This window comes from Alligator sinensis, unplaced genomic scaffold (assembly GCF_000455745.1).
Source record: "Alligator sinensis unplaced genomic scaffold, ASM45574v1 scaffold129_1, whole genome shotgun sequence".
Taxonomy (NCBI): domain Eukaryota; kingdom Metazoa; phylum Chordata; order Crocodylia; family Alligatoridae; genus Alligator; species Alligator sinensis.
The window spans coordinates 1-13,974 of record NW_005842303.1 but is presented as its reverse complement, the minus strand read 5'-3'; positions in this window follow the sequence as shown (position 1 = coordinate 13,974).

The following is a 13,974-nucleotide window of genomic DNA, read 5'->3' as shown; positions in this document are numbered from 1 at the left end:
GGTACTTAGGTTAAATCTAAAAGACCATGTTAGCACAAATGGGGATAAAATGGCTATGAATAAATGTGGGCTGGAAAATTCAAAGAAAGTTTCTAACTATCAGAGCAGTAGGAGCATGGTTCTGGAACAGCCTTCCATTAGGAGTAAGAGGGACAAAAAAATAACTAGTTTTAAGATAGAGTCCTGTGAGTTTATGAACAGGGTTTGATACGGTGCTCTGTGACAGTAGGGAACTGGATGCAGTGATCCAGGAAGTTCTTCTTAGTCTTGTGTCCTATGTGTGTTGAACTTAATGTGAATTGACAGGGTCATGTGAGAAAGTTTGTATTGCACCACAAAGCACTCCTCTCAAACCTGAGAAAACATTGCTTTCTTTATCAAATTCACCTAAAACATAAAGCCAAAATGACATGGCAATTTATGTCCAGACAACACCTACAAATAGAATGTGTGAAGTAATATTAAATTATGACATGAAAACTCAATGGCAAAGATTTACAAAAGTGATTAGTGATGCAACTGTTGCATCCTAACTTGAGACATCAAAAATGGGTCTGATATCTAAGGATGGCAGTTAGTACTTTTTTAAATGCAGGTCTTTTTAAGGTAGAGTACTCAAGAATTGTGGTATCTAAAATCATTAGTCACTTTTGGGTATCTTGCATAACAGCTGTAGTGTGTAAATGGCAAAAAAGTTTTAACAAGTTTTAGTCAGATGTTTTTCTGATTTTTGAAACTGGTATTTATAATGTAAAATCTACAAGACTCTTAGCTCTGTCAGGTATGTTGTTAGAAAAATGTATGTACGTGAGAATAAGGGAAAAGACAGCCAAAAGTCTGTTTAACTGTACCTTGGACTAAAACCTGTGAATGTATTCTGTATTTGTGACACTACTTGCTCTCAAATTTTCACGTTAGTGAACTTTTATTAAAAAAATATTCTTAGGAAGAAAATAGTCACAACATATTGAGTATTTGCACTGTAGGTGCTTGTGTGGCCATCTTGAAATTTAGTTGTGAGTGTAAAGGGTCATTTGTTCTGGCCAGAATCAGCGGTAGTAGAAGCATGGATTGGAATTATGAAGTTGAAGGGTCAGTTCCTGATTGTACTACAGTTTTCCCCTATGTGTCATTGGGCAAGTCATTTAATCTTTCTGTGCTTCAGTTCCCCATAAGTAAAGTGGGGGTAGTAGTACTTCCCTATTTTATCTGCCAGGACGATAAACTCTTCCTATTGTTTAACATAATGATTCCATATAGCTAATAATAATGCAGTGTAATTTAGTGAACTAATTACACAGTATGCAAACATTAAATCACAATTTCTAATATTTCTAGAAACAGTTCACAAGTAATCTATTGGCTGAAATCAGTTCAAAGAGTGGATGCACTTTTATGAATAGAAAGCAAATTCTACAAAGGTAGAAAGATCTCCATCTATACAAAGATCTTCATCTATAAAATCACAAAGTCATTAGGAGTTCTTCACCCAGTTCCTATATCAATATAATTCTGCTTTTTTTCTCCTTTTCCCAATAATATTGGGTTTTTTATTAAGTTTTTGTTTAGTGTAGTCTTTTAATAGAAGTCTTTATTTCGTCAGAATGTATTTCAAAGAGAGATTTCTACAGTTTTTTTCTACCCTCTATAATATTCTCTTCATCTTTAGAGCCATATACAGAATGGGAATATTTTTGGTGCATGGTAGCAGTTTCAAATATAGTCTTTTTCTGCTGTAGTATAGAATAGTAAATATTGTTTTGCAGAAACCTCAGAATAATTTGAACTGTAGGAATGTCCATCTCCAAGGAGCTATGTATTATGCACCCATCTTTTTTCTGTTTTCTTTTTTATGCTCAGGGGTAAAAAGGGATCACTGTAATGAAATCTGCCTTCTGGAGTATGGAGTATATCAATAAAATAGCATATAGTGTACAAGCTGTGAATATTTACAAAATCAGTTAGAGAAGCAGATTTTCTGTTCCCCAGTTGCTTCTCAGGAAGCTCACCCATGAATTCTTTCATCTAAAAATGTTTAAATGATTTTTTTTCCAACTCCTATAAAACAACTTTTGCTCATCTATTTAAAGTTGTGTCTACTAGTGTGTCTAATAAAGCGTCTATGGGATGAACATACTGTCATCAGATGGACTCAGAGGCAGCTCATAACGCTTTCTTTCTTTTGGGAACAGACGCTTGTTTTGTACACAGATTCACCACTTGAAATTCACAGATTATATGACCACTCTTAGCCCAGTGCAAAATTGCACCTGCAGTACATGACATGTGAAACTGAGCACTGTTCAGGGAGCTCACTCAAACGCTAGACACTACTTAAGTCCTGCTTAAACCCAATTTGTGAACACACTGTATGAGATTAAACTAATTCTCTTTGAAAATCTTATCTGGAACGTCTCTGCTATTTGATACCAATTCTTTTGAAATATCAATCTTAAATATAATTTTCTGACAGAATCAGCATACAATTAGTGCAAAGACTAAGATTAGTGTATAATAGGACCACTTCCCAGGAAGAATACTGTACATAGCAAGAGTATAAATGAACAGCTGAAATGATCATCAAAACTCTAGACCCTGGCAGATAAACCAAAAAGGCCGACTATGAGTTTCCTGGTAACTTGCCAAGTGAATGGCAATAGGACATGAATTACAGCTGGAATTATCATATAAAAAAGCTTAATTCCTGGCAACAAAATTAAAATATCCAGCCATGCTTGCCTGGCACATTTGCCAACTTGGTTGCAACACTCAAAGGAATAATTTAAAAAAATCAGAAAACGTATTAACAAACCCATCAATGGCAGCCCACAATCATCTTGAAGCAAGTTCATTGTTGGTAAGCATTAATGAAACCACAGGATGATGAAACTTTTATCAGTATGCATTATACAAAATTCATTCAGCCCGTCAGACCAAAGTTCTCAACATTTTTAGACACAAGACACCCCTCATTAGACTCAAGGCATTCCCTTTTGAAACACATTCTGACTCTTAGTTTTCATTCATTTTTGAGCAATTCTTCTGTTGCAAAGAACTCAGAAAGAACTCAGTAAGTCAGAGTGCTTTTAACACTCGATTCTTATTTGAAATCTATGGGCTTCTATACATGGACTCCGGCATAGGGGTTGCGGGGGAAGGGGGTGGCATTTTAATTAGAGCAGCTCTGAGAGCTGCTCTAATTAAAACACCCACAGTGTCACATGTATTCAGCATCCCACGCTTCAAAATGGTGGTGGGGATGCTTTAGCTAAGGCTTGTTCAACAAGCTTTAGTTAAACTGTCCCCCGCTGCCATTTTGAAATGTGGAGACACTGAATACGCATGATGTGGAGGTTGCTGGAGTGCACTAATTAGCATGCTTCAGCAGACTTGATTAATCAAGTCTGCTCCAGCACATGCTAATTAGTACCCTCTGGGTTTATCTTGTGAATCATGTTCGCACACCTAACAATGCTAACATTGTGTGGGACCCTGCAGCACCCTTGAAAGGAAATCAAGGCACCTAGTTGAGAATCATTGCCTTAAGGGTTTGAAAAAACAAACAAGAAGTCTAGAGAAGATCTTGCTAGAGCTTACCAAAGAATTATATGCCATACAACTATGTGCTTACAAATGTGCAGAACCATTCTTGAGTAGATGTAATCATTAATAACTTTGTATCAGGGATTGACTTGGAAATATAGGCTCTGGGATGTCCACTTCTTCCTCAGTTACATACCTCACCGGATATCAATTACCTGAAGTCCATGGAATCATAGGGTGCCTGTACACAAGCGCAGAGGTTGTTCCAACATGCTGTAATTAAAGCGCATTGGAGCAGATTCAATTAATCAAGTCTGCTGAAGCATGGTAATTACTGCACTCCAGCCAGCCTCTGTGTCTTGTGTATCAGCGTCCATGCATTTCAAAATGGTGGAGGGGGAGCTTTACCTAAAGCTTGTTTGGCAATAAAGTGCCCTTGCCACCTTTTTGAAGCACAGGGAAGCTGATACACAAGATGCTCCAGGCGCTTTAATTAGAACAGGTCTTGGAGCCGTTCTAATTAAAGCGCTCCCTCCCCACTCCTAGAGCACATGTAAAAATGGCCATGTTGCACTGCAGTAGCTGCAGTTCTCACCTTCTTTTTTCTTTTTACCCAATTTAGGGGCAATAATATAAAACTGTTCAGTAAACTGGGAGGATTAAGATGATGATTTGGTATTTCCAGGGATTAAAATGCATCCTAGAATGTAACATATAATTTTCTTCTGCCCTTTAATATTCCTATATTACACAGTTAATGCAATCTGCTTCTGCCACAGCTATATGAAGCATGATAAGCTATTAGAAACAGAACAAATGAAAGGCTGTCTAAAATTACACCCTACATGAACTACAAAAACAAAGTAAGTTTACTACCACAGGAAAACATATTGATTAGCATATGTGAAAACTTCTTTGTGTAAAAAGTAAATGACCAAAGCTTCAAATTAGATCATTCTTTGGTGATAGAAATAAGCAATATGTAAACCCAATCCAACCAGTATTAAAGAATGTGCAGTTCCAGCATCCATCATATTACTGACCCTACATTGAGATTTGTTAATGAATCCAAATGCAATTAAAACATGCAGCTTACCTGCCTCAAAACTGCATAAGGTAGCATTGTGTTAACCAGAACGCTTCACACCAAGATCAGCCCTAGTAGGCCTTTTTCACCTGCCCTAAAGTATTAGATCACTGACATATATGTTTCAAGTTGTATCACAATAAATGTTCTGTCAATAGTCTGTGTAAGACAATATGGTCATTTGCATTGTGGGGGCTACAATGTTTAAAACTGGCATTCCTTTTTTTTTCATTTTTCATGTATTTTATCTCTCGGTTTAATCTTGCAATCTTTAGGCTTATTAGGACTCTGGAGTTCATTGTAACAGGCACTGAATAGCAAACAAACAGTTCTTGGGTAGCAACACTGATAACAGGCACCATGTGTGATTCTTAGTTGTTCTAATACCATTTTGCCATGGCTGGCTGTAAGCGAATTGGCTAGACAGATTTTCCAGATCCCCTGAACATTTCTAAATTACTATACTCACCCAATTACAGTCCTCAGGGGTCACATTTCATTTTCTGAAAACTGGTAACAGGCCACCATGGCTGATGAAATGATGCGGGTATCCAGGCAACTATTGTGCTGTTTGATTAATATAGCAAACACTTGTGTGGCATGATCTCACATGCTTCCAAATGTTCCAAATAATCTGTCTCAAACTGGAGATCATAAAAGTTTGCCTCATAGTTAGTCACATTCCCAGTCTTGCCTGGCTTGTATTTTCCAGCTCAAAATATTTATTAGAACCTCTGATTAACCCCACTTTATATTATGTAGCCCCTGATTTATGCATAAAGACATTTAGAAACTGTCATGACCCAAAGGCATAATTTTGTGTGTGCTTTGGCACCAGAATTATCCCCGCCAAGTTGCAGCTTCATTGCACGGGAGGGTTTCCTGTTGCAGAGGAAAGCCCCGGTGCAGGGATGAGTTTCCCGCCTTTCTGCAGCTTCTTTTGCAGAGTGCATTGCTCAAGTTGCAAGAGAAATGCACGGTGCAAAAGGGTTCCTGCCACCGGTATGCAAATTCGTTCCCTGCTATTGGCTAGTTTTAAATTATTCCCACGTGGCAGCTAACGATTGGCCTGTTAGCCGTATAAGAGGCTTGAGCAGTTTCCGCCCAAGCCGAAGAGGACTCCACATCCATCTTGTGGGGACTCTGGGTACACGGCAGGGTAATAGAGACCCTGTGTGAGATTCAGAGGAGCTTGGCGACCTGATCCATCGCCCACCTTTTCCCGTCTTCGAGCGCAAATTTTATAAGACGTATCTCCGATTCCGATTTTGGTGGCGCGTTCACCCAGAGCATCTGGAGCTCTGTTCCGTGGAGCCTAGCAAACTCCACGTGACCGTTTGTGTTGTCTGTGTCTGTAACCGCAACTCAAGCAAGTCTTCCAGCCTACACCACTGCCATCTCGGTGTAAGTAAACAATCTTTAAAACTACCGCTAAGCGTTTGTGCCTAATTCCAGCTCGTCGCCCTCCCTCTACGATCCAGCATGCCTGGGCTGCTGGCCACAGCCCGCGTGCAGCACAGAAAAGGGCTCGGGTCGCTCCTGGCCCGCACAGAAACAAGAGACAGATTTCTGCTATTTCCTCTAGCATCCTTTTCCTCAGTACTCCTCCACTAGGCCAATTAGGTTTCAGTTTTCTTTCAGGTATTAAAATAGGTAGTGGGTGTAACACAGACTTTTAATTCAGGATGTAATCTCACCTTTGCTATATATTTTCAACCGCTATGCTGGATATATGTGGGTAGGACGGGAAGGGATCAGGAAATGTATACACAAAGTTCTCCTTCTTGTTGTCTGAGAAATGACAGAGATCTCTCTGAAATCCTCTACATCTTTCATTTTAGTGGAGTTGATCCATAGGACTGCTTGCTCCTCAGGTACCATTGAAGTGTATTCAAAAATGTTTGTGGCACCAGCATCGCGAATGTATCCAGCATAGCTTCAGTTTTGGAAAGGTATATTTTCTTCAAACAATCAATACATTCTGGTTAGCAAATTCTAGAGAGACAGCTAAGAGGGAAGGCAGAAATTGGGTCTAACTCACATTTTCTCAAGGAAATTCAGCAGCGAGGTGGCTAAGGAGGAAGCAGTGCATCTCTTTGTAAGCAGTACTGCGTTCCAGTTCTGTCCAGCAGTTTAAATAGAGTACTCAAGGAGTTAATGGAGTCCATAGTGAAGTGTTTACTTTCTTCTGTTTGAAATCAAACATCTGATCTTTATCTGAGGTGACAGGTTTAATGCCTTTCTTCTCTGACAAATTTTTAGCCGAAGAGGAATGCAAACACATATATCGGTGTGGTTTTATAAGTGCTCATCTGAGCAAGCCAATATTGGCAGCTTCACTCTCTAATAAACAGCAGAGCCATGAGCTGGTGCCACTTGCTTAAAAAAAGTATATCCCTTACATCATTTACATGGCTTTATTTTAGATCTGCCAGGGTCAGGTACTTTGACAGAGCTTTAGGCTAGGAGGAATATCACCATTCAGCAACTCTGGCATTTTTCTTTTTGCCTTCTGTTTCTCTTAAGTGATTTCAGGGTTTGCAAAAGATAGCTTGCTGCCAGTCCCAAAGATTAACATACCCAGTTTTTTACACAAAGCAGGACACACCCTAAACTGCAGAGATTTCATGTAGAGTAGTTCATTCTCTACATGCATTTTCTTCTTGGTTTTTGGAGGCTGCAGACAACAGTCCCAATTAGTGTTATCTGTGATTGGGGGTATAGTCATGTGGACAATTCTAGAAGTAGGATGGAGGATTTTACATAGGTAAGTGAGGATTCATTGAATGGCAACAGGTTTCAGTCATTGCTATTCTGCATCCTGATTCTTCTGCTTGTCCTCTGTTGTAAGGTAGGGTGCAGACAGAAGAGCAGCTCCCTGTTGCAACTCATAGCACTTTTCAGGACATACTATGAGTTGTAATGATCCCCCAGACCCAACAGATGTTCACTGTTGTGTTTGGGAGTTGGTGATTCCAGTTCCTTGCAGCAAGCCAGCAGCCTGGTCTCTGTAGTAACGCCACTCCCAACTCCCAGCCCAACTCTTCAGAATGGGAGGGGGGAAGAGAGCAGAGGGAGCTCCTTCTTGGGGTTCCCCAGCCAAGGCTGGGGGGTGGGGTGGAGGGGGTGCTCCAATACACTCACCCCACCCTCCAGCACTGGCTGAAAAAACTCCAGACCAAACTCCCTCCACTCCCTTTCCCCTCTCCTATTCTGAAAACAGCAACAGGTTGGGAGCTTCACAGACACAAGTTACAGAATGCTCTCAGCTTTGGACCACATTCATCTGAACCCTCATGCAATGAGGGTTCAGATTTTCATGGGATCGGGCCCTTTTAAAGTGTTCTGCAGCCATTCACTTCTGTTTGGTCACACCTGTAGAGCACTTTCTGGGGCCAGATCAGGCAAAAATTATCATTTCTGTCTGCACCCTTAGAGGAGCCAAATACCCGCTGTAACTTAAGTTACAACTAGGATACCTAAGAATGGCAGAAATAAAGGATGTTCTGCCTACACTCTCACCTCCTAATGCCCCCTAATATGTCCCCTACACTGGGTTCTGGGATGGTAAAGCAAGTTCCCGTGTTTTATTTGAAATGGGTATAATTAGAAGTTTCTGAACCATGTCTATTCCCTGGGACCTGACTATTTTCTAAGCAAATACAAACACCCCTATTTACTTTAAACTGTATCTGAGGATAAATTAATACAGATCTATGAGTAAGTGTATGGTTATGGCATAATCATCAAACAAACATATGTTAAGACTAATGGGCCTAGGTCTGTCTTACACATGCTGTAATTATTTACATATAAGCACAAAGGGTGTAAAATGCTACTAGTTCAGAATGATGTCATTTGATATCAATTTTTGAGGACCTCCGAGCTTTGATTTGGACTTGTTGCTAGTTCTTTCATGTTTGTTTGTTTACTAAATAATTCTTCCTTTCCTTCCTTCCTTTATTTCTTTCCTTCCTATCTTTCTCCGTTAAACATTTGCTGTCTGCCACTCAAGTCACTTGGGCTGGGTCCATGATGTGACCAGTGGAGATAATTATGGACAGGTGCTGGTGAACACTTCTGAGTGAAGAACTACATAACACATGAGCATTTCTGGCAACTTTGAGATATTTGTAATATTTAGAAGTCTCTCTCTGGGCTATGAAAATAAGCCAGCATTTTCACATGAGTTTTTATTTAGATACCTAAATATGGATTTAGACACTTGCTTTGAGAACCCATACTGGAAAACTTGATCACAGACAGCTAGCATAAAAATATTGTTTTCAAGTAAATCTTTGAACTGTTAAATTATAAGAAGTACTTTTGACAGGACACAGCAAAATACCTCTGCTTCAACAGCAGTGTTAGGATGTGGAAACATAATAATTCAGCTGTTACCAAATGTCACAGATTGGGAACTGGTTCGTAATTGTCACAGGTCAGATGTCCACATGTACACTATCCTAGCATTCAAGGTAGAAAGGCCATCTCCTGGTATGAATTACCAGGGGATGTTGGAGTGAGCACCCAGCCCATCATGCTTCAGAGTGGGTGATTGGAGAGGGAGTGCTTGCACCCATACTTATGAGGTCCCAGGGGATTGATGACCTATGATTGGAGGTGTTTTTTGCTTTTCTGTTTTCTCTGTTCTCCTAAGCATGAGTTCAGTAAATTTCAGTAGCTTGCACTTGACTGAATTATTCAGTGTGCTTGCCTGACTTGGGGTACCTGGGATGATTATAGTGCTTGAACTCACATTTTTGGTTCCCCAGAAGCTGGAAGGGCATGATGAGGGTTCGTGATCAAGTAGAGAGTGAGGGCACAACTGGTTGTTAGAAAGCTAGCTTTTATTAGACAAGCAATGCAAGGCAGCTCATTGATAAAAAATGCCAACAAAAAGGGAAGAAAAGGGGCCGTAGAGTTCTGGCCATGTACCAACAAAGCTAGTTACAGCAGGGTGCGGGTGGCGTGAGGATTAATGCAGTGTGGGATGCCTAGAAGACCATCTAAGCCTATATCATAGAACATTTGTTGTCCACATGTAACAGTGAACCAATTCAAGAGTATTGGATTTCCAGGTATGTTTTTTAACTATTCCAGACAGCTTTAAACTGGTTTATTAGGCTTGTATCTCTCTCAACTCCAGGTTTGTACTGCATTTAAATCAGTCTAAGTGTTACATGGGTTCATAACCTTAGATTTCAGGACTGAAATCAAAACAAAAAACAAACATTTTTGTTATGACCAGGGTCTAAGCATTTAGATTGTAGGTAGCCAACCAGAACTCAAGCAAAAACTACATAATTGGACAGTACCGGTAATATAGCATTGCATTCATGAAGTTAGCAGAATGGTACTTAGTTATGAGTGTTGTGAGGTTTTCATTTTGGGTTGCAAAATGATCAGCAAAAATCTAGTGAGATATAACTATTACTAGTGAGATATTACTATTTATATCAACAGAAATCTCAGGTTTTAATCAGAAAATGAATTGGAGTCATTTTGAAGGATTTGATCTTGGCTCCAATAGTAGTAGGGGCATAGTAAAAAAAAATCAACATGTCTGTTTGCTTGCAAATGTCTTCTAAAAATAACTCTTGAGTTGCACAGAGTTTTTTAGGCCATCCTAACCTTAGAAACCGAGAACTGAAACTTCAGCCTAATTGTAATGTTTTCGTTAATCCATCCGAACAACTCCATTTACTTGGACTGCAAAAGGACCGTCCGTTTATACTGCCCACAAATATTGCTTGAACTATACCTGTAATTTAAAGCCCTGTGTGGCAGACAATGTGGAACTGCCCCATGTAGACAACTGAAGACAACAGGCAGAATTCGTCTCGAATGTTTAGTGGCATTGGTACACTTTGCCACCACCCCTCCATCAATTATAGTACTCTCCCCACCCACCCACTTTGAGCAAGGGGCTGAAATTGGGCATGAGACTTAAATAAACGATACAAAGAGGGGTCATATCCATGGTCATCCTCATAATAGTCAGCCATAACCTGCCCTTCCATGAAATGGTTGTGCCAGGTCCCTTAGACTTGGAGTTACTCTCTTCTAGTCTGGGTGACCCTTATGTAAGAGGCATGCAGCATATTTTAAGGCAACTTGAAATTTTGAATAGCTGAGAGTATATCACATAGGAGCAGAGCAGCAGGTAGTGGGCCCAGTGAGGGTAACAGTTACTCTGTGATTTGACTATCACCAAAGTTAAGGTGTGTTGATGGAAAGAAGGTGGATCGATCTGAAAAAGAAGATGCCAGATTCTATTCTATCTATTAGGCATGTAAGCGGACTTTGTGAGGAAATTATTCAATTCTGTGCTGTAAGTGGACTTAGGTGATTCAATTCCATGCTGCTTAAGTCTCTGAAAAACTATTAATGCAAAAGATGGATTGAGGTGAACCGTGTTAAGGTTAAGATGAACTGCGTTACAAAAGTAGGTGTCTTAACAGATTTTTTGGACTTGAACAGGGTGGAATAGATTCACACCTAGATATCTAATAGGTGAAATAGAGTCTGGCCCAGAATATCCTCTGAGAAGGAAGGTATGATTAAGGCAATGTAGACTGTATTTGGAGGGAGAGGACTAATGATAACAGTAAGTAAATATTTGAAATATGGTGTGTATGGTCACTGTGCTGGGCAGAAAGAATGGTGGTGATTCTCAAACAGAGTGCCACAGCACCCAGGAGTACCTTGATAGCTGTTCAAGGGTACCACAGAGTGCCATGCAATGTTACCACTGTCAGGTGCAGAAAAATGATTCACAGAATAAACCCAGAGATTTCAAATGAGAATCCATAGTGTTAAAAACACTCTTACCCGCAGTAGCATTCCTGAGTTATTTACAGCAAAAGAATTGCTTTATGTTCATTTTTCTATTGTCAAAAAACAAGTGAAAACAATAGCTGACATTTTCTTGGGGTGCCTTGAGTATAATGAAGGGTGCCTTGAGTCTAAACAAGAGAAAACAATAGCTGACATTTTCTTTGGGTTGGTTTGATTATAATGAAGGGTGCCTTGAGTCTAAATTGATTGAGAACTGCAGGTGCATTGGAAAAAGAGGATCTATCTGATTTGGTAGGGGAAAGTGGGCAAAGAGGAATACAAAAAGGGTAAGGGAAAAAACTAAATCATAGAGGGACATGAAACAGAAGCATGCTGCTGCTCCCTGGTACGCAAAAGTTAACTGAGTCCTCTACTGCTGTATCTCAATTCAGGCAAATGCAAGGTGCTATACCTTGGGAAGAATACTTTAAAAACAAATACAAAGGGTGATATCTGGCTAGATGGCAGCACTGCAGAGAAGGATTTGGGACTCTTGATAGATCACAGCTTCAATATAGGTCTGCAGTGTGATGCAGCTGCAAAAAGGCAAATGTGGTTTTGGGATGCATCAATACAAGTATTCGGTGCAAAACACAGGACGTGATACTGCCTCCGTACTCTGCGCTAGTTTAGGTCTCATCTAAAATATTGTGTGCAGTTTTGAGCTTCACATTTTAAAAAGGACATGGAGAAGTTAGAGAAGATCCAGGGATGGGCAAAAAATGATATATGGCTTGGAAGGCAATTCATATGATGATAGGCTGAAGGAAATAGACATGTTCAGTTTGCAGAAAAAGTGCTTAAGAAGGGACATGATGGCAGTCATCAAATATCTGAATGGCTGCTATAAAGAAGAGGCAAAACACCTTTTTCTTGTTTGCTGAGGAGAGTAGAATGTGGACCAGTGGCTTGGAGTTGAGGCAAAGTAGGTTTAGATTGGATATCAGGAAAAACTTGTTCACAGTTAGAACAGTGAGGCAGTGGAATAGACAGCCTAGGGAAGTTGTGGATTATCCATCATTGGAAGTGTTCAAGAAGAAGTTGGACAGCCACTGGTTGGGGATGATCTAGGCATAGCTATGCCTATGTTGTACTATGGATATTATTTTTCATGCTTTTGAGCTTTGCTGGTTGCCACACCGGGCTAGGAGGGAATTTCCTTCCATTCCTCTTGCTACATGTGTCAGGGTTTTTATGAACCTTTTTCAAAGGCATTGGGTATTGGCTGCAGCCAAAGCTGGGGATTTTGGCTGTGGATGCCAACGCTCCTGCTGGCTAGAGGGTCTTACCCCTACTTTTAGGGTCAAATTGATTGCCACATTTGGGGTCAGGAAGGAATTCTACCCCATGGTCATATTGGTATGGACTGTGGAGGTTTTTGCCTTCCTCTGCGGGGTAAGCATGACTCTCTTTTCCTGGGATCTCTTGAGCGTATATTAGCACCTTTTTTAGTAGCAGGATGTCAGTCACCTTTGTCCCCCTGCTGTACCCTGTGTCAGGTTAGGGTGTTATATCTTGTGTTGTGTCAGGGTTGACTGTGTAGTTCTGCTAAGAGGTTAGATAATGGCTTTGCATGGGATGGTTTGCATAGGGATGATCCTGCCTCAGGCAGGGGGTTGAACTAATGACCTCTGGAGGTCTCTTCCACCCCTACTTCTCTATGATTCTGTGATCTCTATATCTGCTACAACTCAGTCACTAGCACTGAAACAAGGAGGTATGTGGAAAATGACAGTAGCCTTTTGAAGGACTACAGAATGGGTATAGGATTTGTTTGAACTTTTCATTGAACTATTTTTATTCCAGTAGAGTGTTTCTAATATTCTACACTGAATGAATTCCTCATATTTGGCTTCCCATATCTGGTACCATTTTACCATGCACAATGGTAAAATGGATAATCTTCCTAATATCCCAGTGAGCCTTTCCCCAGGCATTCACCATCCAGCTTTTCCTTTTATGCTCCCATTGGACACAGTATAAAGTAAAGACAATGTGGTCGGTGCACTCAATCCAGGAACTCCTGAGTTTTTAATTTAGGCTCTGCTATTGGAAGGGACCTGAGCAGACCATCAAGTCCAACCCCCTGCCATGGCAGGAAAGAGTACTGGGGTACACTGGCAAGGTGTTCATCTAGCCTCCTCTTAAAGACCCCCAGGGTAGGAGCCAGCACCACTTCTCTTGGAAGTTGGTTCCAGACCCTAGCTGCCCTGACAGTGAAGTAGCACCTCCTGATGTTCTCTGTGTCTGTGCACGTGGTTCTCAGTGTGCATGTGTCTGGTTCCCTCTCTGCTCTCCTCTTCCTTTGGCTCCCTCTTCTTTTCCCTTGTCTCTTTTTTCTCTCTCTCTCACAGCAACATGCTCAACAAAAAAGGAATACACAACAGCAAAGGCAACATTTATGATTATTAAATATATTAATATGCACTATGTCCTGCCATATATCCCCCTCTCCCCCCCCCTCCCACCACCCTTTTTTTTTTTTCTGGCATGCTGGCACTCCG